This window comes from Gracilinanus agilis, chromosome 2 (genome assembly GCF_016433145.1).
Source record: "Gracilinanus agilis isolate LMUSP501 chromosome 2, AgileGrace, whole genome shotgun sequence".
Lineage (NCBI taxonomy): Eukaryota > Metazoa > Chordata > Mammalia > Didelphimorphia > Didelphidae > Gracilinanus > Gracilinanus agilis.
Genome location: NC_058131.1, coordinates 254,075,024 through 254,099,470, shown reverse-complemented (window position 1 = coordinate 254,099,470; position 24,447 = coordinate 254,075,024). Strand labels below are relative to the sequence as shown.

At 40.0% G+C, this 24,447-nt stretch overlaps 1 long non-coding RNA gene across 1 annotated transcript in view; it reads right to left on the bottom strand.

Annotated features, from left to right (window-relative positions):
- Positions 1–3,626: 3,626 nt before the first annotated feature.
- LOC123237148 overlaps positions 3,627–24,447 on the bottom strand; it is a 36,328-nt gene continuing 15,507 nt past the window's right edge. Inside the window, exons 2-3 of the long non-coding RNA XR_006505454.1 lie at positions 22,679–22,805; positions 3,627–4,094 (exon numbers count right to left, since the gene is read on the bottom strand). This is a non-coding gene — a long non-coding RNA (uncharacterized LOC123237148). The remainder of the gene's footprint in view (positions 4,095–22,678; positions 22,806–24,447) is intronic.

The window sequence follows — 24,447 nt, the reverse complement described above, 5'->3', positions numbered from 1 at the left end:
TTTCCAACTGATTTCCAACTGCTTAGTGGGAGGAGTGAAGAGTAAGGTGTACCTACCCCTCCCTACTCACTCTAGCCTGTGTGTGGGGGAACCACCCCAGAGAACTCAGGGTGAGGCTTGACCTTGTATCTTGCAGGAATTCCACCCTGCCATTTTCCATGTTACAGGTGTCACCCTGAAACTGGGTGACCTGGATGGTTATACCACCCCACAGGGGTTGGGGGCAAGGCTTCCCTATAAGATGAGATATGTGGTACCCCAATCCGATCCTGAATAAGGATGGGGTTCACATAAACCTACCCTCGATCAGTTAATTTCACAGCGCAGGGTCTGGCTTTGAGATGGAGGCAGCCAGAGCAAGCTGTGGTCCCCCTATCCCTTGTTGTCTCTCAGGCACTCTGGAATGCTATCTGACTGATGAATGACCTTTATTATTCACAAATCAGGGATTGGGGAAAGGGGTGAAGGGCAGAGGGATTTTGGGGGTGTCCTCTTCTCTATTCCTATGGAGTCCATCTCTTAGGTGGGAACCTTAAAGACTTCCACTCCTAAACTTCTCCCCTCATCCCTTCTCCTATTTTTATTTCTATTTTTCCATTTCTATCCTTTTCTATAATTGTAAGTTTTGACTAAAAGGGGGTCTCTCAGCAAGGTTGCGTAATGGGAGAAGGAGACTAAGAGATCGCTCCCAAAATGGAGTCTAAAAACTTAGGTAACTCTATTGTTGAAGTCTTGATGGGTGGGATGCAATGGAATGGCTTTGATCAGGGAATCAGGGTTTCAGTTTCCAAAGAAAGAGCCTCAGGAAGCCCTAAGGACTGGATCCAAGCTGGGATGTCCACCTCCTTCCTCTCTCAGTCCTCCACCCAAAGACCTCTCCTCTCTCTTCTCTCTCTCCTCCTTCCGAGCTCTCCCAGAATTCTCTCTGGTCTCAACTGTCAGCAACTGTCAGCAATTGCTTTCTCTGGCTCCTTTTGTCCCATCCCCCTTGCACAAATCCCATCCTTACAGTACCCAACTACATAGACTTAACACATCAGAGAACCTTATACCTTTTTCTCCTCCTCTCCTTAGCTTCCTCTTGAGTATTGTCTTCCCTCATTAGCTCCCTGAGAGCAGGGACTATCTTTCTCATATGTGTGTCTCCAGTGCTTAGCACAAGTCTTAACATATAGTGGGTGTTTAAATGTTTGTTGACCAACTGGACCAGGTGATGATTCTAGGGGGGATTTGGGTAAAGACAACTGGACAGGAATCTCATGAAATGAAGGAGCATGGATTGGTTTCAACCTGTGCTTTTGAGTATAAATTAGGATAATTTATTATATTATATTATGAATATATAAATACATATATTTATAAATATATGCACATTTATAAATATATGCAAAATAATGTATATTATAATATATAAATATACACAAACATGCATATATTTGTGTATATAAATATATGTATATTTACAAATATATAATAAATTATAAATATATATATATAATAAATTAAGGATAAATAAAAGTATCCATCTTCATATTTATTGTTTTTACCTTCACACAACTTTGTTGTCTCTCATATGAGAGAGACTGTCAGCTCCTTCTGAGCAGATATTATTTCATATGCTGTATTTATATCCCTGGCATTTAGCACAGTGGCTGCCACAGAGAAGACACTTAATAGAATGCTTGTGGATGACCTTCGCTATTAGACTGTATGTTACTTAAGGACAGGAGCCTTGTTGTCTTTGTTTCAGTCACCTTGCAAGGATTCAGGACAGGCTTGGGGATGGAGAATTGATATTGTTGCCTGCTCACTGAGCCTCTGCATGTTAGGTGGCTGATAGATCTCTCTGTGTTGGGGCACAGCGAACTTCTGGAAGGGATAGGGGCAGGTACTAGGAAGGTCCTTCCAGCACAAGGTCCCTGTACCAAGGGCTTTGCCAAAAGATGTGCAAACTGCCCAAAGCCTCGTGCTAATAAGCCAGTTCAAGGCTGCTTGAGGTTTTTTTTTCCTGGCATTGTCTCTAGCTTAAATGTTTAATCATCTCCACAGTTTAAGCATTTACCAAGGATCTGGCCATGCCCCAGGCTCTGACGCTGCTAAAAGATGCTTCCTTTCCTGTCACTGGGTTAAACATTGATTGGCTCTAAACCAGCTATGCTCTTTCTTAATGTCACACAGAGGGAATATAGGAGAAATGTGAGCCACTCCCCCTCCAAGTTTTTTTCCATTTGATAAGTGGATGGGCTCCCTATATTTTGTCTTAGAAATTATCCAGTCCATTCATAAATAAATTTTTTTCTGATTAACAACCATTTATTTTCTCTGCCTCTCATCCCCTCCCTCAACACACACACACACATATACATTGCATAATTAAAAAAAACCTAAAACCAGGGACAGCTAGATGGCTCAGTGGATTGAGTGCCAGATACCTCCAATTGCCTAGCCCTTACCATACTTTTGTCTTGGAACCAATACATAGTAATGATTCTAAGATGGAAGGTAAGAGTTGAAACTGATAATAATAATTAAAACCTTCATAGCAATATTCATAGTCAAACAGAACAAATTTCCAAATTGGCCACGTTCCACATTTCAATTCCATTTTCTCACTGGTAGGAGGTAAGTAACATGCCTCATCTTCAGACCTCTTTAGAATTCTGGTTTGGCAAGACATTAATCAGAGATCTAAAGTCTTTTAAAGTTGTTTTTCTTTATAATGTTATCATTGTGTAAATATTCTTCTGGTTTGCTCTCTTCACTTTGTATTATTAGGTCTAGTTTTCTCTGAAATTGTCCCTTTCACAATGGCACAATAATATCCCACTACATTCATTTGCCACAATTTGTTTTACCAAGAGGTGTGGATCTCCTTTATTTCTAGTTTTTTACTACTATGAAAAATAGCTGCAATAAATATTTTTGTAGGTATTTATCCTTTTCCTTTGATCTCTTTGGGGTACATATCTGGTAGTGATAGTGTTGGGTCATAGTATATACAATTTAGTGATTTGGGGGCCATGGTTATAAACTTCTTTCCAGAATGGCGGTACCAATTCACAGCTTCACCAATTGTACTTTAGTGTGCCTGTTTTCCCTCACCAGTAGCTTCATCCAACAAGTCATTTTCCTTTTTTAGCATCTTTGTCAGACCAATAAGTGTGAGGTAGAAACTCAGTTGCTTTAATTTACATTTCTCTATTACTTATTTGGATCATACGATTGTGGATGGCTTGGACTTCTTCCTCTGAAAATTGTCTATATGCTTTGATTATATGTCTATTGGGAAATGACTCTTGGACTTAAAAATTTGAATCGGTTCCTTAAATATCTTAGATCTGAGAACATTGTCAGAGAGACTGGCTGCAAATATTTTCCCCATTTACCTGTCTCCCTTCTAATTTTAACTGCACCGGTTTTGTCGTCTAGCACATTTTAAAGATGAGACCCAGAGAAGGGAAAGAACTATATATACCCAACTAATCGCGTTGCTGCAAACATCAAATGTGACAATATATGTAAAGTATTTTATAAATGTTAATGTGCTATGTAAATGTCAGCAATTATTGTCATCACTTTCATCATTATTATTGAAGGTCACACAGGAAGGCTGAACAGGAGTTTTAACCCAGGTCTTGTGATTCAAATTCTAAATGTTCTTTCAGTGGCTCCCCATTGCCTCTAGTTGGCACATCTGAACGCCTCTTCCTGGCACTCAAAACCCTCCATAGTGCATTCCTAACATATTTTGATTAGACAATTTTGACTCTCAGCACTCTCTCACATGAAACCCTTGTTCTTCCCAGACTAGTCTTCTTTACCTTTATCTGCATATACTGAGTTGATTCCTACTCATGTTCATTTCTGAATATACTCTTCCTCTGTGGAGCCCTCCTAGACTATTTCCAGCACACTCTCCCCAACCTTCTACAGTGCATGTGGTCAGCAGTGCATTCTTGGATGCTGGTACTTGCATCATTTTGTAGCGTTATCCAAATATTCATCTCATCTCTTCTTTAAGACCAAGACTTCATCCAAAGAAGATGCCTTGTTTTCTCTGCCTTTGGGTTCTTTAAAGGACTGAGCACTTTTGTCTGTAGGAGATAAGTTTGATGGGAAATGAGAATACTACATCAGGCAAGATTTAATAGCAGCTTTTCTCAGAATCTCTGGTTTCTGAGCAAAATCCCCAATGCCTCTTCACCCCTGCCCCACCAGTGTCCATAAGGCATAGAGTATTTAGAGCCATAGTTATATTCTAAATCTTAAAGGATTTAGAATAACTCAGAATGATTTAACCCCTCCATGACTAGAAAGAACCTCTGGCACATTTGCAATAGCACAGACCTTTTACCTGAAAAACAAAAATTTTCAAGCCAAAATCATATCTGAGCAAATTCTTTCATGATTGGTATGTGGGGGGGGGTGAGGGTAGGGGGTGAGAAGAGCAGGGAGGAAATCTCACCCAATAGTTCAGTGCACGATCTGACCTGGGAGTGGGATGATGTGTCAGCACAAAGAATAATTTAATGGATGAGAACAGGGAAGGAAAGTTGAGTTGGTATGCATAAAAGATAGTCTTACCCCACAGGTAGTTCTCAGGGGGAAGCTGAATAGGGATAGTAGTCGTCAGTAGTAAAGAATAATATCTTCCACAAAGGAAGAACTCCCCAAGAGAGCAGCACCCTATAGCAAAACTTCATTCATCCCATGCTGGTTACAATTCTATGAGATATGGAAATACTATGCTCATAAAAGTAGGAAAACTTACTCTTCAAAGATCACAGTGTGACACATGATAAAGAACCAGGGGAACAAAGCCTCTGGAGGACACGATTCAATCTTAAAACTCTCTTAGAATCTCTATATAGAGAACAAATTGTTCCGAATGCATGGAAATTTGACCTTTTCCAATGGAGATGTTTTGAGATCCTTTTTGAGATGTGATAATGGGGAAAGGGTCTGGCCAAGGTAGATAAGAAAATACTTCTCTCTCAGTCCTATCACTAGCTATAACCATATGGCTTTCGACAAGTTGGTTTTCCTCTCTAGAATACAGTTTCTCCATCTGTAAAATGAGGGGGAACAATCTCAATAATTGCTGAGGTCCCTTCTAACTCTAATAATTTTCATGGATCTTGAACTGACTTACCCCATGGACAAACCATGGATGCAAGTGCCCTATTGGCCTTCAAAGAAGTTTCACATTTGGTGAATAATTAGTCTGGGGAAAGCCACCCACCTTTTATTATAAATTACGAATTTGAGGATTCACATGTATCCCCATAACAATTTGATCTACCAGAGAAAGAGCTTTTACTACTTGTAATTTCATAAGTTATAGCCTATGACCTTCCACATTTTTGCCTTTTTCCTATATACAAAACTGTAGTTAGTCATCATGATTTCAACATTAGTCCCATCTTCTTGTGTTTGTCCTGGTCTCATTGGGAATTACATGGGAAGTACATTTTGTCTTCTTTTGCCAGGAGCCTGTTCCCAGTCCCCAAACATCAAGGAGGTCCTTTAAGGAAGCCAGGAACCTCCTGGCTATCTGACCCACTAACCTTCACTGCCACACTCCTTTGAGCCTATTTTCCTTCTGAAAAGAACAAAATTAATATCACCTCAGGTTTCTACTGTATTGATTTCTACTGTACTGATTCTACAATGAATTTGATATTATGCTATATTGGCTTAAAAAAAACCCCTTACCTTTCATCTTAGAATTAATATTCAGTGTTGGTTCCAAGGCAGAAGAATGATAAGGCCTTAGGTAATTGGGGTTAAGTGACTTGCCCAGGGATATACAATGAGGAAATGTCTGAAGTCACATTTGAACCCAGGACTTCTTTCTTCAGCCTTGGCTCTCCATTCACTGAGCCACCTCACTGCCCCTGTATTGACTTTTATAATTGAGTCTGCATCTGCCTAAAGCTACCTTTCTATACCCTTGAACTGAGCTCAAGATTTTAGCCTTCCCTCTGAGTTACCTTAAGTTGTAGGGTTTTTTAAAATTATTATTTCTCATCCCAGTACTCCTCAGAACATTCCAGGATATCTGTTTGGTAAGACCAGCAAGTTAACTTGTTACCATTCACAAAAGAGATGTTGTATGTCCTGTCTTCGTGCAATTAAGGTAGTTTTATTTCTTCCAAGGATACAGCAAGTGATCCCCTAGCAAAGACTGCAAGATGCAGATGATCCCTATAAAACAATTAACTAACATCTCTTAATTTTTAGAGAGGGGAGTGATTAGCCTCACCTGAATGCTAGCCCACCTTTTTCAGTGAAGTCAGTCTTAGTGCTTCTGTCCTAGCCCTGCAACCTATCATCTTTTCTCCACACTTCTCAGGATCTCTTCTTTGTTTTGTGTAAATAAAGAGGATCCTCTTCTTTTCTTGGGGCCACTGACTTTACTGAGGTGACTAGTCTGACCCACTTTATTAACCACTATACAAGTTATACACACACACACACACATATATATAGTTATACAAGTTGATCTTGCTCAATGTCCGTATCTAAGCCTACCTTTATTGGATTTACTCAAAACATTTCTATTTCAAACCCCAGGAGCACATTTCATGGAGGTTCAATTGATTCCACCCCAAATGGGTTGTTTCTTTAACCTTCAATGTTTTTCTTTCTTCTCTTAGGATGGCAATGGCCAGATGTCATCCTTAGGCATCATGAATCAAAAGTTTGCTGGAATTTGGAACCACACCCAAAGGGCTATAAAACTGTGAATACTCTCTGATCCAGCAATTCCACTACTAGGACTATATTCCAAAGAGGTCCTCCCCACAAGAAGGGAGAATGATAAGGAACTAATTGTGCAAAAATATTTATAGCAGCTCTATTTATCGTGATGGCAAAGAATTGGAAACTAAAGGGTTGCCCATCAACTGGGGAATGATTGAGCAAGTTGTAAGGAATACTATTATGATAGAAGAAATGACAAGCAAGGAGATTTCAGAAGAAACCGGAAAGACTTGTATGAACTCATACAAAGTGGAGTGAGCAGAACCAGGAGAATGTTGTATACAGTAACAACAATATTGTATGATGATCAACCTGTATGATCAGCAATACAATGCTCCAAGGCAATTCCAAAGGACTTATAATGGAAAAATGATCTGTAGCCAGAGAAAGAACTGACAGAGTCTGAATGCAGATCTAAGCAGATCATTTTCCACTTCAGTTTCTTCATGTTGTATGGGGTATATGTGTGTGTTTGTGTGTGTGTGTGTGTTAAGCGTCTTCTTGTATAAACATGATGAATATGGAAATCTATCTTCCATGAGAGCATATGTATAACCTATATCAAATTACCATCTCAGGAGGGGAGAGGGGAGAGAGAGAAGGGAAGAATTTGGAACTCAAAATATTAGAAAATGAATGTTAAAAATTAATTTTACATGTAATTGGAAAAGAGAAGGTTTTACTGAACTAAAAAAAAGAGTTTACTGGATATGATTTAGAAAATCCTGTTAGGTTCAGTTCCTAGATGAAAGAAAAATGATTAATTGGATCTTTGAGGTGTGTGTTAGTTGGCCAGATTCCCCAGGCCCTTTGAAAAAAACTGACTTGGTTACTGGGAATGAGATGCCCTTGAAATCTGGACTCTTCATCCTCAGTCCAGGGTTTCAGGATTTCATTAAAGAAAAAAGTGATTGCAAGGGAGACCATCCAAGCAAAGCACAGGGAAAGTTCAGGGAATGCTAAGGTTCATGAGTCCACAACTGCTGGAGCAGTAAACCTTGGAAAAAGACCAAGGAATGTAAGTTTTTCAGGCTGCCATTTTCCTCAAATTCAGGCAACCTTCTCTATCCCAAGTGAAAGAGCATTAGGCTAGAAGTCAGAAGACCCGGGTCTGAGCTTTAACTTTGAAAATAAGTAGTTATATAAGCTAGAGATATTAAGTTCCTCTCTTTGATTCCCAGTTTTATCCTCTGTAAAATGAGTGGTTTGAAAGAAATGACTGATAAAAGTCCCTATGATATTATGATTTTTGAATTCACTACCAAATCTAACCTCCTCCATACTGTCTGCAGGGCCCTTCTAGCTCTGACAGCCTCTGTTCTAATATATTGTTTTGTGGAAAATATGGAGAGAAATGGACTAGATGATAGAATAGTTAGGTGAACCTGCAAATGGTTGAATGGTTGGACATAAAATAATAGTCATTCTTTCTTGGGAAAAAGTCTTCAGTGGGGTCCTCCTAGAATTTGCAGTTGGTTCTGCACTATTTAAGGTTTTTGTCCATGACTCATCTAAAGGCCTTAAATTGACATGCTTATTCAATTGCAGATGACTCAAAGATGAGAGGAATAGTTAATGCACTATATGACAAGTCAGAATTCAATGAGTGTTCTCAACAGGTTGGAATGCTGGGCTAAATCTAGCAAGATAGCATAATAGGGATAGAAGTAAAGTCTTATACTTGAGTTCAAAAAAATGTCACAAGGAGCAGCTAGGTGGCTTAGTAGAGAGCCAGACCCAGAGGTCCTGGGTTCAAATCTGGCTTCAGAACCTTCCTAGCTATGTGACCCTGGGCAAGTTACTTAACCTTCATTGCTTAGCTCTTATCACTCTTCTGCCTTAGAAACAATACATAGTATTGTTTCTAAGACAGAAGGTAAAGGTTATTAAAAATCTATATCATTTTTATAAAATAGGGGGAGCACGACTAGATAGCAGCACATCCCAAAAAGATCAGAGTGACTGGAGTTAAATGGAATTCAGGTTTAATAACATGAGTCAATAGTGTGATACAACCACCAAGAAAACCAATGAAATCTTTATGCTGCATTAAGGGAAGCATCATATCTAGGACTAGGGAAGGGATAATCATTGCTCAACTCTACTCTGAGTAAAAGGAGATATTTATCCTACAAAAGGAATATTGCTCTATTTTGGAATGTCAGGAGAAGGGAAACCATAATGTTAGAGGAGCTTCTGTTCATAAATGAATGGGTGAATGAATAAAAATCATCAATGAATAGTGTCCTATGTAGAAATACTGCTTATTAACCTCTTTCTATGTATATCCCTCTAAGTGCTAAGAATGCAAATTGAAAAACAAGACAGTCTCTGTTCTCAAGGAGGTCACATTCTAATATTGGAGACAACACATATAAGAGATTTCAGCTCTAATTCAGATCGAAAAGTCCCAAAGCTGATTTATCTTCTTTAAAGTCGTATCCATTGATAAAATCTTAATTCCTAATATTGAATCATTTATCATTGCCAGGGACTCTCATGACAAGAACCTTTGTTTTCTGGGTCTTTGGCATCTTTTCTTCACTAAAGAAGGTTACCATATTCCTTCTGCGTATGAGTTGGCTCCCTAGATGATGACTACAAGATTTGGACTGGAAGTAGGGCTGGTGACTTGAGGGAGCACTGTTATTCTCTGGGATTTTGAGTTTCTCTGTACATCAATGGAAACTGCTCTGTGTTTGGTAGTGTTGGTGGAGTCCCTTCATCATAGGGATTACTCCCTAAAATGATGGCCTGAAGGGTCAAGATGGAAGGAGGGCTGGGATGGAGAGTGCTACTATTGTGGAGTTCCTGGGTTCGGGATCCTGGGCTCTCTACCAGGGTCTAAAAGGAGATGATGATTAAAGTAAGGGTGTCTTGATCGTCTTGGCACATGCCACTTTCTTCCTCTCTCTCAGGGTGCTTTGCTCCTTCAGCTTGATTGCCTACTCAGTGGGTAATTAGAAGTTGGTTTTGCAACTAAGGGTGAACAAGGGAATCTCATGACGTATAACTCAATTGATAGAATGCTTATCCCGGAGAGGAAATTTTAAGAGGAACAAGATAGTTGTCTTCAGCTTTCTGAAGAGCTATCATATGGAGAGATCTTCTTAGCCACAGAAGGCAAAACTAGGGGTATTTGGTAGAAATTGAAAAGAGACAGATTGAGATTTGAAACAAAGAAAACATTATCATAAGTAGAACTATTCAAAAATGGAATGGCTGGCCTCGAGGAGCAGTGGGTTTTCCATCATTGGATACCTTCAAGCAAAGCCTGGATGAACCCTTATCAGACATGCTGTTGAGAAGATGGTTGTCCAGGGAGGGATGCTACTACTGCTACTGCTGCTACTACTACCACTAGCTAGTTAGTTAGGATTTATTTGGTGTTTTTACAAGGCACTTTACATACGTTAGCTCATTTGATCCTTACAAAAACCTTATTTAGTTGAGGTAAGTGCTATTATTATCCCCATTTTAGAGATAATTAAATTGAGGCATATAGAGATAAAATGATTTGCCTAGAGTTACATAAATAGGCATATTTGAAGCAAGATTTGAACTCAACTCAGGTCTCCCTAATTCCAATACCTATACTCCATCTACCACACTATGTAGCTGCCTTTGAAATTCTAGAATTCTAAGAACCTTCCCAGCTCTGTTCTAATAGTCTTTTCAGTTCAGAATTCTCTTTTCTATGTTCTAAGTGTTTATATGCTCTTTTCTGTGTTCTAGCTCAGAAAACTATAAGCCAATATTGTTTGTGAGGCTGCTAACTGTGCTGGAGCCCATTAGATCAGGTTTTTGGAAGAATGGAAATGCTGAAAGACCTAAGGAGGATTACTGGAAGAAGCAGCCAGCCAGACCTCAGACCAGATAGAAAAATGATACAGGAGCATATAAGGCCAACACCAAGGAGAAAAGTCAGTGGTTCCTTGGAACATGTCAGTATTTTTAGTTATTCATTAAGGAGAATCTAGTTGCAGCAGGATGGGGGCCACCTCAGCACAAAAGGTCTGAGAAATTCCATGTGGCTAGGCAAAGGCATCTGAGGTCTTGGTCCACTGCTGGTCCTCCTCCCTGTAAAAGTCCTAAAATTGAGGCTGTAATCATAGCTTAATCTAGCACATCATAATTTATGGAGTTTCATTTTCCTCACCATAACCCTATGAACTAGGTAGTAAAAGTAATACAGCTTTTAGAGATAAGGAATATGAAGACCAGAAGTTAAGTGGCTTCACAGAATCTTAGTAGCACATATTATATGCTCTAAGGGACCCAGGAGACCACGTAATCCAGCATCCTTGATTGCAGAAACTAAGACCCAGAGAGGCTTAGAGATTTTCTCAATGAGGCAAACCCATTTCCTTCAACTCTAGGGTCAATGCTGGGTCATCTACACCAACTGCACCCTAAAATGCCACAAATCCATTCTAGAGGACTGTCCTCAGTTGTCCATACCCATAGTTTAGCCCATAAAATTCCAGTCCTTTAGTCAGGCAACCCAACACACAAATTACGAATAGGAGAAAGAATCTATGAGGCAGCAGTACATTATGCCAATGGTGGCGTGTGGTAGGATTGGGGAGTTGAAGAATTCAGTTTTGCAATTCTACATTCTAAAAATACTTATCCACTGACTCAAGTCCCTTACCACAAAGGGGTTCTCAAGCAGAACTCAGAAACTAGGAAGCAGGTGCAGTCCAGAACTGAACCTCTAAGGGAAGGGAGGCACCCCATTTCTCCCTCAGGACTGCCATGTTTGCTAAGGCGTATTCCTGAAAAGGCAAGAGAAATAAACCAGAATTGCCTCATTAAAGGAAGGGTTTATGATAAGTGCCCATGGTGGGCAAACAATGGCCATCCATTCTGAACTCTCTGTAGAGGGCAGAGTTCAGGTGCTTTACTCGGTAGGGTTAGAGGATGCTCCCAGTTTCTGTGGGGACAAATTTAGAAATTTAATTATCCTTCCCAGGTTAGGGCAATTTAAATGCTTTTTTAATGCGGTTCGTGAATCCATAGAGGGAAAACCATTTTTTTCCCTCCCGGCTTAGTTCTCCAACTTTCTTCCTTTACCTTTCTTTCCTTTCTTTCCTTTTTTTCCTTTCTTTCCTTTCTTTTCTTTCTTTTCTTTTTCTTTCTTTTCTTTTCTTCTTTCTTTCTTTCTTTCTTTCTCTCTCTTTCTTTCTTTCTTTTCTTTTCTTTCTCTTTGTTTCTTTGTTTCTTTGTTTTTCTTTGTTCCTTCCTTCCTTCCTTCCTTCCTTCCTTCCTTCCTTCCTTCCTTCCTTCCTTCCTCTCATTTCTTTCTTTTTAGTTTTTAAACCCTTATCTTCTGTTTTAGAATCAATACTGTGTAATGGTTCTAAGGCAGTAAGGGCTAGGCAATGGGGGTTAAGCGACTTGCCCAGGGTCACACAACTAGGAAGTGTGTCTGAAGCTAGATTTGAACCTAGGACATCCTCTCTCTAAGCCTAGCTCTCAATCCACTCTGCTACCCAGATGCCCCCATGTTTCTTTATTTATAAAAGGGAATTAATACTACTTAGACCAAAGGTCATCATTTTACAAGTTTCAAAACACCACAAAATGGGAATTATTGTTCTATCATCTCACTCCAAATACCCCAATATGATATTGGAAAGCAATATGGTAGTAAAGGGGAAATGAAGCTTTAAAAAGGTGCTCATATCCTCAAAAGATCAAGAATTGAAAGAGAAGAGCCCTTAGAAATGATTGAGTCCAACACTCTTAATTTAGGGATGTATAAACAGAACCTTAGAGCAATGAAGTGACTTGCCCAGAGTCACTAACAGAAATGGAATTTGAATCCAGGCCATAGGACTGAACAAAAGGTCACAGGATTTATGAACCTTGTTCCTCCCCTAGAGAAAGAATCCTCAGCTCCTGGAGGTAAGAAACCATTTCTTTTTTTTATTTAAATAGCCCGGGTGCCCATTATATAGTCCTGTGCCTGGTTTATAGAGAGTGCTTAATGAATATTTCTTGATTGATTAATTTGATTGATTATCATCTCTTCCAATTTGCTCCAAATACAGGGCATTTTTGAGCATACCTTTATAGCTATAAGAGGAGGAAAGAGTTCACTGTCTTTGAAAAGAAATCTAAGCGTGTCTTCTACAAGAAACAGATCAAGCCCATTATCATGATGACTATGAGTTCAAGCAAGGCTAGACCAAGGCATTCTAGAGTTTTTGACTTCCTGGCTCCCTGTTGCTTCCTGAGAACCTGAGCCTCCCGGGCTCTTCAGCTATGTGGTCCCTTTTTCAAGGCTCGGATACATCCAGCATCTGAACATTCTAGCCCTTTCTAACATAAAATTAAAGCCCGGGACTCTTTCCTAATAGCCCAGAACATTTGTTTTCCCTGAGAGCACCTGAGGCGATCTCCATAATGCTAAATTGTGAGACGTAGCTTCCATAACTTAGACCAATGCTATTCCCTTCCAGCCTTCTAAAATTTGGGTCACAGCTGACTCCCCTATTGGAAGGCATTTTAGAGCTAACAGTGCTGTACAGTGACCCCTCACCTATGGTGGAAAGTACGTTCCAGAGACCCCCACGATAGGCGAAAATCTGCGAAATAGCAGCATTATATTTATTTTATTATTGATATATATTTTAAGGCTTAATAAACCCTTCCCACTCTCCTATAAACCTTTTCCACTCTCTTATTAACCTATCGTCACTAAATCAACGCCCAGGAAACAGAACATAGTGCTGAGGTTGGTCGCCTTTCATTCCATCAGCCAATAGTGTGCCACTGTAAGTGTAACTCTGTGATACAGAATTAGATTTTTTTAAAAACATATGATCCCGTGAAGCCACAATATAGCGAGGGAAGACTGTACACTCTCTCTTCCTCCAGACTTTGTCTCACACTGTTCCTTAAGCTGGGAATGTCCTCATTCTTCACCTGCTAAATTCCCAGCCATCCTTTAAGGCTCATTCAGTAATTACTCATTAAGTAATTCAAACATTACTTCCTTGGAACTTTCCTAAGCCCCCAATTGGTAATAGACTTTTCCTGTTTGGGTCCCAAGGGACATTTTGTTTTATAATTCTCAAACATGCTTATATTTTGTTATTTTGTACTATAGCTTTGTGCCCTGCTCTCTTTTCCACCTTCCTACCCCAAAACAATGAATACAAGTTCCGTGAGGGCAGAGAATTCATCTGATCAATATTGCGGATATCCTTCTCACCCAGTTCCTAGTATAAAATGCTCTGTATACCACGAACTGATCAAATGAATGAGCAAAATAATGAATGAATGATCTAGTCCAGCTACTATACTTAACCAATTAACTAGGGCGAAGAAAAAGAGTGATTTCCCTGAAGTCATACATGGAATTAGATGCATTTGGAGAAAGGACAAAGTGGAGGTGACATTAAATCTCTTCTCTCTCTCTCTTTTTTTACAATTCCCTCATTTTTCCTTTTTTGTTTATTTCTCTTTTTAATTACATGCCGAAATTATTTTTTAAAAATTATTTTCTGATCTTTTGCAATCCAAATTCTCTTCCCTCCGTTTTTCCCTCCCCTCGTCCTTCCCCAGATGGTAAATAATTTGATAAAGGTTTTTACAGTGTTGTCATGCAAATACAAATTTCCATATTCCTCATGAAAAAAAGATATGTATTACACTTGCAAGAAAAAACTCACAAAGAAAATAAGGCAAGCAATGGTATGGCTTAATCTGAATTAATACTCTGATAGTTTTTTCAACTGCCATGAATAGCACTTTTCATCATGAATCCCTTGGGGTCATCATAGATCCTTTTTGCTGATTATAATTTAGACCTTCACAGTTGGTCACCATACATTTCTACAATGATTTGGCTCACTTCACTTTGTATCATTTCATACAAGTCTTTCTAAGATTTTCTGAAATCATTCTGTTTGTCATTTCTTACAGCAGTACAGTCGTCCAGTTTACTTATTGTGGCTTCACTGGATTGGGCTTGTTTTTTTTGTTTTTTTTTTTTTTTTAATATATCTAATTCTGTATCACGGAGTTTTTGCTATGTTGTGGGATTTTGCGGATGAATACCTCACTGTACACAATGAAAATGCAGTACACCACTGCTACTTGCACAAGTTTGCCAACTGAGATTGTACATGGCACATTATTGACTAATGGAATGAAAGGCAACCAACCACAGCGCTGTGTTCTATATCCTAAGCATTGATTGGCTAAGTGTTTATAAGAGTGTGGAAAAGGTTTATAGGAGAGTGGGAAGGGTTTATAAAACTTAAATATATATATATATATGTATATATGATATATACACACATATATATGTGTGTGTAATAAAATAAATATAACATGACTACTTAGTGGATTTTCACCTATTGCTGGGGTCTCTGGAACATAACAACTGAGATAGGTGAGGGATCACTATAAATCACTTTTCCTCCCAGTTCCAGGGCTCACCATTAGTGTGGAAGGATGAAAAAGGGCATTGAAATAGGCTTTAAGGTTCCCATGGTCCTTCCAGAAGTCTCTGTTCTTCCCACACTACCTCCCCCTACTCCTTTCTGGAGAACATCAAAGTCAGGGACAAATGCTTAGGAATGCTGGGGCTCACATTGGCTATGACGAAACATGTCGATCTGCTCATCAGCTCACTTCACAGGTCACAGAGCTTGTACTTTGGCCACAGGGCTGACCAGCCTCCCTCAATTAACTCAGTCTTCCTCACCCATAGCAAATATTATTGTTTTCTGTCACCTCTAACTTCTTCCTCTGCCAGTCCTACGCCTCCTAGCTTTATGAGGCTGGTGCTTGGTGTCATAGGTTTGATGTCCTAGGAAATACTAGAGTTAATGTAGCTTCAATTAAGTACTGGTTTTACCACTTGCCAGCTGTGTGATTGCAGGCAGGGGGCTAAGCCCTGAAGTTCCTTCAGGGGATGTAATAATAAAGAGAGCCAGTTACCAATGTTTATAGAAAAGAGAGAGAAAGTCTATGTGGTGAGTCTCTCTTCCAGCTGTCCCCTGAGGCCGAATATACACTGGGAGACTTTAAGGGGGTGTCACCCCAAAACTGGGTGACCTAGATGGTCATGCCACCCCACAGGAGTTGGGGGTGAGGCTTCCCTATAAAATGAGGAATGTGGTACCCCAATCCAATCCTGAATAAGGATGGGGTTCACACAAACCTCCCCCAATCAGTTAAATTCACAGTGGATGGTCCTGCTTCAAGATGGAAGCAGCCAGACCAAGCTGTGGTTCCCCTCTCCCTTATCTCTCTGGTACTCTGGAAGGCTATCTGACTGATGAATGGCTTTTATTATTCACAATTCAGGGATTAGGGAAAGGGGTGAAGGGCAGAGGGATTTTTGGAGTGCCCTCTCTATTTCTAAGGGGTCCATCACTGGGGTGGGAACCTTTGGGTTTCCCACTCCTAAACTTCTTCCCCCCCACACCCATTTTCTTCTTCTGTTTCTATCCTTTTCTATAATTGTAAGTTTTGACTGAAAGGGGGTCTCTCAGCAAGATTGAGTAATGGGAGAAGGAGACTAAGAGATCACTCCCAAAATGGAGTCCCAAAACTTAGCTAACTCAATGGTTGAAGTCTTAATGAGTGAGATGCGATGAAATGGCTTTAATTAGGGAATCAGGGTTTCAATTTCCAAAGAAAGATCCTCAGGAAGCCCTCAGGACTGGATCAGAGCTAGGATTTCCTCCTCCTTTTCCCTTCCAGTCCTCCACCCCAAGACCTCTCCTCTCCTCTTCCCCCAAGACAATCTCCCAGAATCCCCTTCTGGTCTCAACTGTCAGCAACTGTCACCAACTACTTTCTCTCGCTCCTTTTGTTCCATACCCCTTGTACAAATCCCATCCTTAAAGGGATGATCTAATGTACACACAGTTGTTAAAAGGATGAAATAAGATAAATAAATGGGAAAGTTCTCTGCAGCCTTAAAGTAAAAGGTCAATGGGAACTATTATTATTAATTAGGTGCTTCATGCCCCCAAAAGACAATTCAAAAAACAATAGGCAGCATTATTCCAACTGTAGGTTGAGTGGTTGAGAGAGATTGTAGCACCCATTGAGATGCTAGACAGAAGTCCCAGAAGAGAGAGAGAGACAAGAGGCAATAACTGAATTATTGAATTGGGAAGACGCAATAATAATGACAAATAACATTTGTGCAGCACTTACTATGTGCCATGCATTGTACTAAGTGGATCTCAAATATTATTTTATTTGGTTCTCACAACCACCCTGGAAGGTAGGAGTTATTATTACTCCCATTTTACAGAAAAAGAAACTGAGGGAAACGGAAACTAAGTAACTTGCCCAGGCTCACACAGCTAGTCAATGTCTGAGGTCAAATTTGAACTCTGGTCTTGTTAACTCAGCTCACCACCAATACCTGCTCTGCAGATTCTAGCAGAGCCAGAAGAGAAGGGATGAATATCAAAGAGTCTAAAATAAGAAAAAAATGCCAGTTCAGCCTTGACTTCTGACATCTCACCTAGACTTTGAATATAACAGAAAGGAGAAACACTTCCAAGGTAATTAAACAAGGAAATTGCTCCTAATTTTTACCACCTGGTCATGAGTGCTTTCTGCTGCTCCCTCTGGTTGGAGGAGGAGGTGTTTATGAAAAGAAGTGCCGGATGGAAATAGATTAATAAACTTTCTGTTGATTAACATTCTTTATATATTTATTTCTTATATTATTAATATATTTTATATATTTATTTTTATTTATAATTATATATTTTATATAACATCTTATAGCCTTTTATTTATAATTTTATATACTTAATTATAATTTATTTATAATTATATATAACAATATTTTTCTTTTAATAAATGTCTTGCATTAATCTGATATCATATATGTGTCTAACTAGCTAGTCAAAATGAAAAAGGAAAAGGGGAACTCAGGAGCAAGAGATTATAGACTTAAGCCGATATTAGTTCTCTGCATATCACATTTAGCAGTGCAATGTTATAATTATTTTTATTTATCCTCAATATGATCTAAAGTCACTTAAATGAAATGAGCTTATTCATCCACATATAAAAAATAAATAGATGGAAACATATTTCATAGTGATGAAAAGTAAAAAGGGCCATTGAAGCATGAACAAAGAACAAGGAAGTTGAGAAGGAAGCAGAGACAAAAGGGACAGTTTTGAAAGTAATGTGTAGAATTTATTATATACTTTTTTTTTAAGAAAACAGTATGAAACGGAAGTTCACAGCTTCACAGAGGATCAGCCCTCTTCTGGACCTGCTATGTGGGTGGAAATGCTCTTTTTTGGGTAGTCTACTTCAGAATAAAGAAAAAAACAGGTTTTGGTTAAATATTTACATATACACACACACATATATAAATATATTGCACACATTATAAGGGGTAGTTGGTTGCCTATCCTTTGAATGAGTCTTTTGGTATAATATAGATTAGAATGGCAACTGCAGATGGCCACTGAGGTGAATAGGAAGAAAACGAGCTAGAAGACCTTTGGAAACCTGTATGGTGCTCTTTGTAGTCCTAGGCTGCTTCCTGGCCCATCTTCTTAACACGTTCTCAGTGATGATGCATGATTATGAATCAAGAAACATAACGATCTTAGGATAAAACTTCCCAGTTATCCGAAGGATAATGGAAAGATATAAAGGTGTCAGTAGGTTGATAGCATATTACTTAAGAATGACTTGTGACCCAGGTGATTAGACATCATCTAAAATATTCCTCTATTTCTCTATTTTCCATTTGTTTACCTAAAGTCAGTTTTGAACCTTATTTACTTTCCTGCCCCACCTATACTCTATTGTGACTTTTTAAAACCCTTACCTTCTGCCTTAGAATCAATACCATGTATTTGTTCCAAGGCAAAAGAGTGGTAAGGGCTAGGCAATGGGGGTGAAGTGACTTTCCAGAGTCATGCAGCAAGGAAGTGTCTAAGGCCAGATTCGAACCAGGACCTCCCATCCCTGGGCCTGGCTCTCAACCCACTGAGTCACCTAGCTGTCTCCTATCATGAAATTTTAAAAATAATCTTCATAATCTCAAGGTTTTTCTTTGTAATGGAAGTGCTTCCTCATGCTGTTAGAATTAAGGTGTATTATTGAATGGCAGCTGGGTGGCTCAGTGGATTGAGAGCCAGGCCTAGAGACTGGAGGTCCTAGGTTCAAGTCCAGCCTCAGACACTTCCAGCTGTGTGACCTTGGGCAAGTCACTTGACCCCTACTGCCCACCCTTACCACTCCTGGGCCAAGGACGGTCCCTAGCCCAGATGAAAAAAGGAGGAGGGTTGGGCGAGGGGCTAGCAACCCCACCCTGTAAAAACTACATCTGCTAAAGAAACTGCAACCTAAAGTAGGGGCAGCTGGGCTAGCTCAGTGGATTGAGAGCCAGGCCTAGAGACAAAAGGTCCTAGGTTCAAGTCCGGGCTCAGACACTTCCCAGCTGGGTGACCCTGAGCAACTATGTGACCCATTGCCTACTGGTTGTGGCCCTATGCTCCTAGAATGGAGTCCCAGGATAAAAAAAAATTGAATGAACTTTCCTACTATATGATACATACTTATGGTGTGAAAGAAATCTAGGTTGCCAAAGGCTGAGACTATCTGAGGAAGCTAGGGCAGTCCTACAACCTTGGGCCCAGGGAAGAAATGAAAGCAAGCCATGAATCTCTCTTCTTCCTTAGAGCCCAGTTAGATCTATGAAATTCCCATAATCCTGTTCCTTAAAAGATAAGGCGGGGTGAAGATGGATGCCTCTGGTGTGAGGGCTTGCTGAGCCCTTTTCAGGGCTATTTTCCTCTCTTGGTGTCCACTTGTCACCCATCTCTCATCAGAGACTACAAGAAATTATAGCATGTGCAGTAAACCTTCTTGGCAGGTGAGCTAAACCAGGTTGACAGTAACCAACTGGCTTCAAATCCAATGATGAGTTGGGTGGGTGTTTACTCCAGTCATATGAAGATTTCCTCCTGCCTAATGGGCAGATGAGAACAATTTGTTCCAACAGTCATGAAGGTGGCTAAAGCAGACTCTGTGGAGTTCTTAGAACTTGGCCAGACATTGAAGATGCCAAGATCATCCACTGCAATCTGAGCCATCACCAGGCATCGTTACTTTTGTCCTGCCTCTGGATGTGGATGACTCTAGAATAGAGAGTGAGACTAATGATTTTGGGTAACTCTGCCTCACTTAAACCTTAAATTTTTGCACTAAACAAAAACATCACCAATCATATCATTTTGGTTATTTTTGTCCTTTTTGAATACAAAGTACAACAGCCAAGGGAGAACAGAAACACTCTCCTCTTTTCCATTCTCAGGCTGTTTCCAGGAGCTTACTTGGAAGCAAGGCAGCCCTAAAGCCTCCCAAGTAGGCTCTATCATTTACAAAGGAGAGTAAAGGATATCTTTTTTTTATTTTTTTATTTTAAACCCTTAACTTCTGTGTATTGACTTATAGGTGGAAGAGTGGTAAGGGTAGGCAATGGGGGTCAAGTGACTTGCTCAGGGTCACACAGCTGGGAAGTGTCTGAGGCTGGATTTGAACCTAGGACCTCCCGTCTCTAGGCCTGGCTCTCAATCCATTGAGCTACCCAGCTGCCCCCATATCTTTTAAAAGTTTAATACCACTTCTAACATTTAACAACTGGGTGACCAAGTCATCCAACCATTCTAAGCTCTAGTGTCCTTATCAGCAAAATGGAGATACGAATCCATGGTTGTTTAGAAGATCAAATAAGATAATGTCTGGAAAGTATTTTGTAAACCACAGAGACTTATGGGTCCAACTATCACCATTGCTATTGTTGCTTTAATTGATCTCCAAATATGTATCAAATACTCACCAAAGGATGAGCTTTGCAAGCATCACTTTTTAAATGATCATATTAAAACATCATTTCAGCTGATGAATTAGAAAGAACATTGGAAATGAGGTTAGACAACTTGGGTTTGAATCCTGGTTCTGCTATTTATTGTCCCTCTAACATTAGGACAAATCCTTTAACTTCTCAGGTCTTAGTTTCCTCTTCTGTAGAATGAGGGGGTACAGACTAGATGAAACCTAAGGTATCTTTCAGCTCCAAATCCTTTAAACTCCCAAATAAACTTGGTACCTAAGTTCTGCTGTCTAGTGCCCCTTCCTAGCAATCCCAGCTACTGCCTTCTTGTCCTCCAGGTAGAAGGGGCATTCTGGGAGGATGAATCCCTCTAGTGTGAGGCCTTACTAGGACCTCTTCAAGGCTATTCATCCATTTTTGGTGTCCACCTTTCACTTTTGGCTCCAAGAAGCTGTAGGATATGGAGCATGAAGAACTCAGTAGGACACCGAAGATGTCAAGATCATCCACTTCATCCTGGGCCATCAGTAGTCATCCTTTTTTTTTGTCTTGCCAGTGGACTAGACAAGAGAAGGACGCTAAAGACTTTGTACATCTCTGTCTTACTTAAGTCCAATTCACTGGCAAGTCAAGACATGACCTTATTTTGTCATTAGTCCTCTTTGAAACTTAAAGATAAACAACAATGACTTGTTCTTCGGGTCACTGGACAAATGGAGTGCAATAACAGAGAACCACACAATGTCAGTGATACAAAGGTACTGAAGCTCATCTAGCACAAGCTTACCATGTTATTTACAGCTCTTCCTTATTATTTGGGAGCCTCGGTCAATCACTCCATCTGGGTCTGGCTCCAACCATGCTTTATTTTACTCCCTACCCATTTTTCAAAGAGTGGATAAAGCACTGGATCTGAAAGAACTGGGTCCAAATTCAGCCTCAGACACTTACTATCTGCATGACCCTGGGTAAGTCACTTAACAGCTATTTACCTCGGTTTCCTCCACTCTAAAATGGGGATCATCGTGGCATTCACCTCCCAGGGTCGTCGTGAGGATCAAACAAGATAATATTTGTTAAGCATTTTAGAAACCTCAAAATGCTATATAAAGGTTAGTTATCAACACCATCATCATCTTCTCCAGTTGATATGCCACCTGGACCAGGAACTATGTACTAAAGGATTTTTATCCCTTTTATCTCCAGAATTTCCAATCTGCAAGTCCACATTTCCAAATGGAGGTTGCCTCAGTTGTCCACTACATCCAGGATAGGCTCCAGCCAAGTTACACTAAACTCAACAGCCTTGTTCTCTGCTCTTCCTATTCCTCACCCCCATTTCCTATTGTTTCTCATGTTTCTTAACATTTAGGGCTAGTGGAAAGGGCTGTATAGGGAAAGCAGTGAATTTTCTGCCACAAGACCTATTCAAGCAGAGGACAGATGACCACCTGCCATATTAACTACAAAGAAGATTCCTGAATAGGGCAGTAGAAACATGGATGAGATAAATGACTCTTCTGATTCTGGCATGTAGTACTTTCCCAGGGTCCCACAAAAAAAATAAATGCTAGAACCAAATTTCAAACCAAAGCTATTCAAACCAATCTATAACTTATCTAGTAATGGGATAACTAAGTGAAGCAGTGGATAGAGTACTGGGCTTGGAACCAGAAAGACTCATCTTCAGAAGTCCAAATCCAACTCACTTATTGGGTATATGACCTTGGGCAAGTCACTTAACTCTGTTTGCCTCAGTTTCTTATCTGTAAAATGAACTAAAGAAGGAGATGGCAAACTACTCCAGTGTCTTTGTGAAGAAAACCCCAAATGGGGCCATGGAGAGTTGGACATGCCTGAAACAATTGAACAAGAAATTAATGTGTATTAACGATGCTGCAAAGGAAGGTTTGGGAGTGGAAGACCAAAGGCGCTTTGCAGATAAACACTGTTATTAATGCAAAGAATATTTAATCATAAAGCATAAAATGTGCCACTTCTTTTCATCATGACATCCACAACATTGTATAATTCTTCAACTACATGGTTAATCTGTTTACTTACCACCACTTAATAGTACTGCGTTTCTTCAGAAAGTCCACAATTTTATCCATGTGGCGAGCCTCCCTCCCCAACACAGATGGCCGTTTTCTATGCCTCAGTGGATAGTTTTCTTCATGAGTTTCTGGTACTAGTAAAAAAAAAATGATTAGCTGGTTGTCGGCTTTCATGGGGCTGGAGCTTCTCCCCTCTGAGGTGGGCTGGGATCATAGGATGCCAGTCAAAGCCTCGTTAATAATAGTAATGACATGTCAGGGTCAGTATAAGGTTCACAAGGTACTTTCCTCATGACATCACGGTAAGGTAAGTAAGATTGCCCACATTTTACATTTGAGGAAATCCAGGCTCATAGAAGTTACTTTTGGATATTCTTCCCCCAAACAGTTATATTGTCTAGCTGGATTTCTTCTCCTTTTCCATTTTACATACTGTATATTTCATTTTAGGCAGTGATTACTTTGACCATTAACCGTGTTCAGCTTCAACATTTCTCTCTTCCAACAGAATGTTAGTTCCTTGAGGCAGTGAACAATGTTCTCTTTTGCTTTGTTTTTAATCCCTTATCCTCAATGCCTAACCTGGAACCTAGTGCATGGTGGGATTTTTTTTTAAACCCTTATCTTCTGCCTCTAAGGCAGAAGACCAGTAAGGGCTAGACAATGGGGGTTAAGTGACTTACTCAGGGTCACACAGCTAAGAAGTGTCTGAATCCAGATTTAAACCCAGGAGCATCTATCTCTAGGCCTGACTTTCAATCCACTGAGCCACCCAGCTGCCCCCTCCATGATAAGTTTCTAATAAATGCTGTGTTTCAATTGATTTCTGTCTAAGTTAGGACTTGAACTCAGGTCTTCTGACTCAAAAACCAGTGGTCTTCCCATAATTTCACAATACCTCTTGGTATAGCCGCCATGAGAATTCAGACTCATCTCAGTGTTACAAGAATCCAGAGGTTCAGTAAAAAAGTTGAGCCTGTACCAGTATTTTTCACAGTAATTATGACATTTATTCTAGACATTTTCAGGACCAGGCAATCACAAAGGGCAGTTGATTACCATGACAGAAGAGAGGAGAGCTTGCTTTATTTCAAAGACTAATCTTAAGGGTCTTAAGGGCTGCTTCTAGCAAAAGCATTGCAGACCATTTCTGCTATTCTAGGAATCCCTGGGATTCTGCTGTTTGATAAATCTCTTCCTTGAAGCATTCCCCCTTCATTCACTTCCTTTAATTGCAGCAGAAGCAATTTCAGAAGTCCCTTGAGTAGGTAATGTTCCATGAAGAAGTCTGTCAGCAGCCAGCAGAACAACCAGCTCCTTGGTACAGTTCCTGCTGGATTGCCTTTCAACAGAAACAGCTAAGTCCTAAGGGCAAAGTTTGACAAGGGCATTCCCACCCAAGGGCTTTGACCTCTCAGAAGAAACCCAAAGGTCCTGGTTTACACCCTGGGGAGGGGGTTTACACTCCAGCCAAGAGGTAATAGCCTGGAACACAAATGAGGTGACAATATACATCTGAACGATGCTTAGCACAGGGATTTTTTTTTTATCCCCATGAGGAATCCAAAGTTTAGAGAGGTTAAACATTTCGCCTATTTCCGTGGTACAAAAATAGGGATGCTGGAACTTAAATCCAAGTCTGCTCCAAGTATTGGTCTGGAGGAGGGGGTGAGGCAGAAGGGTCTACTCCCAAAATATCAACTTGCATCCGGGAGTGTGAAGATCCCTATGGTTCCCTGGAAGTCTTGCCACCTGCTAAGGCACTTACAAGCCCGC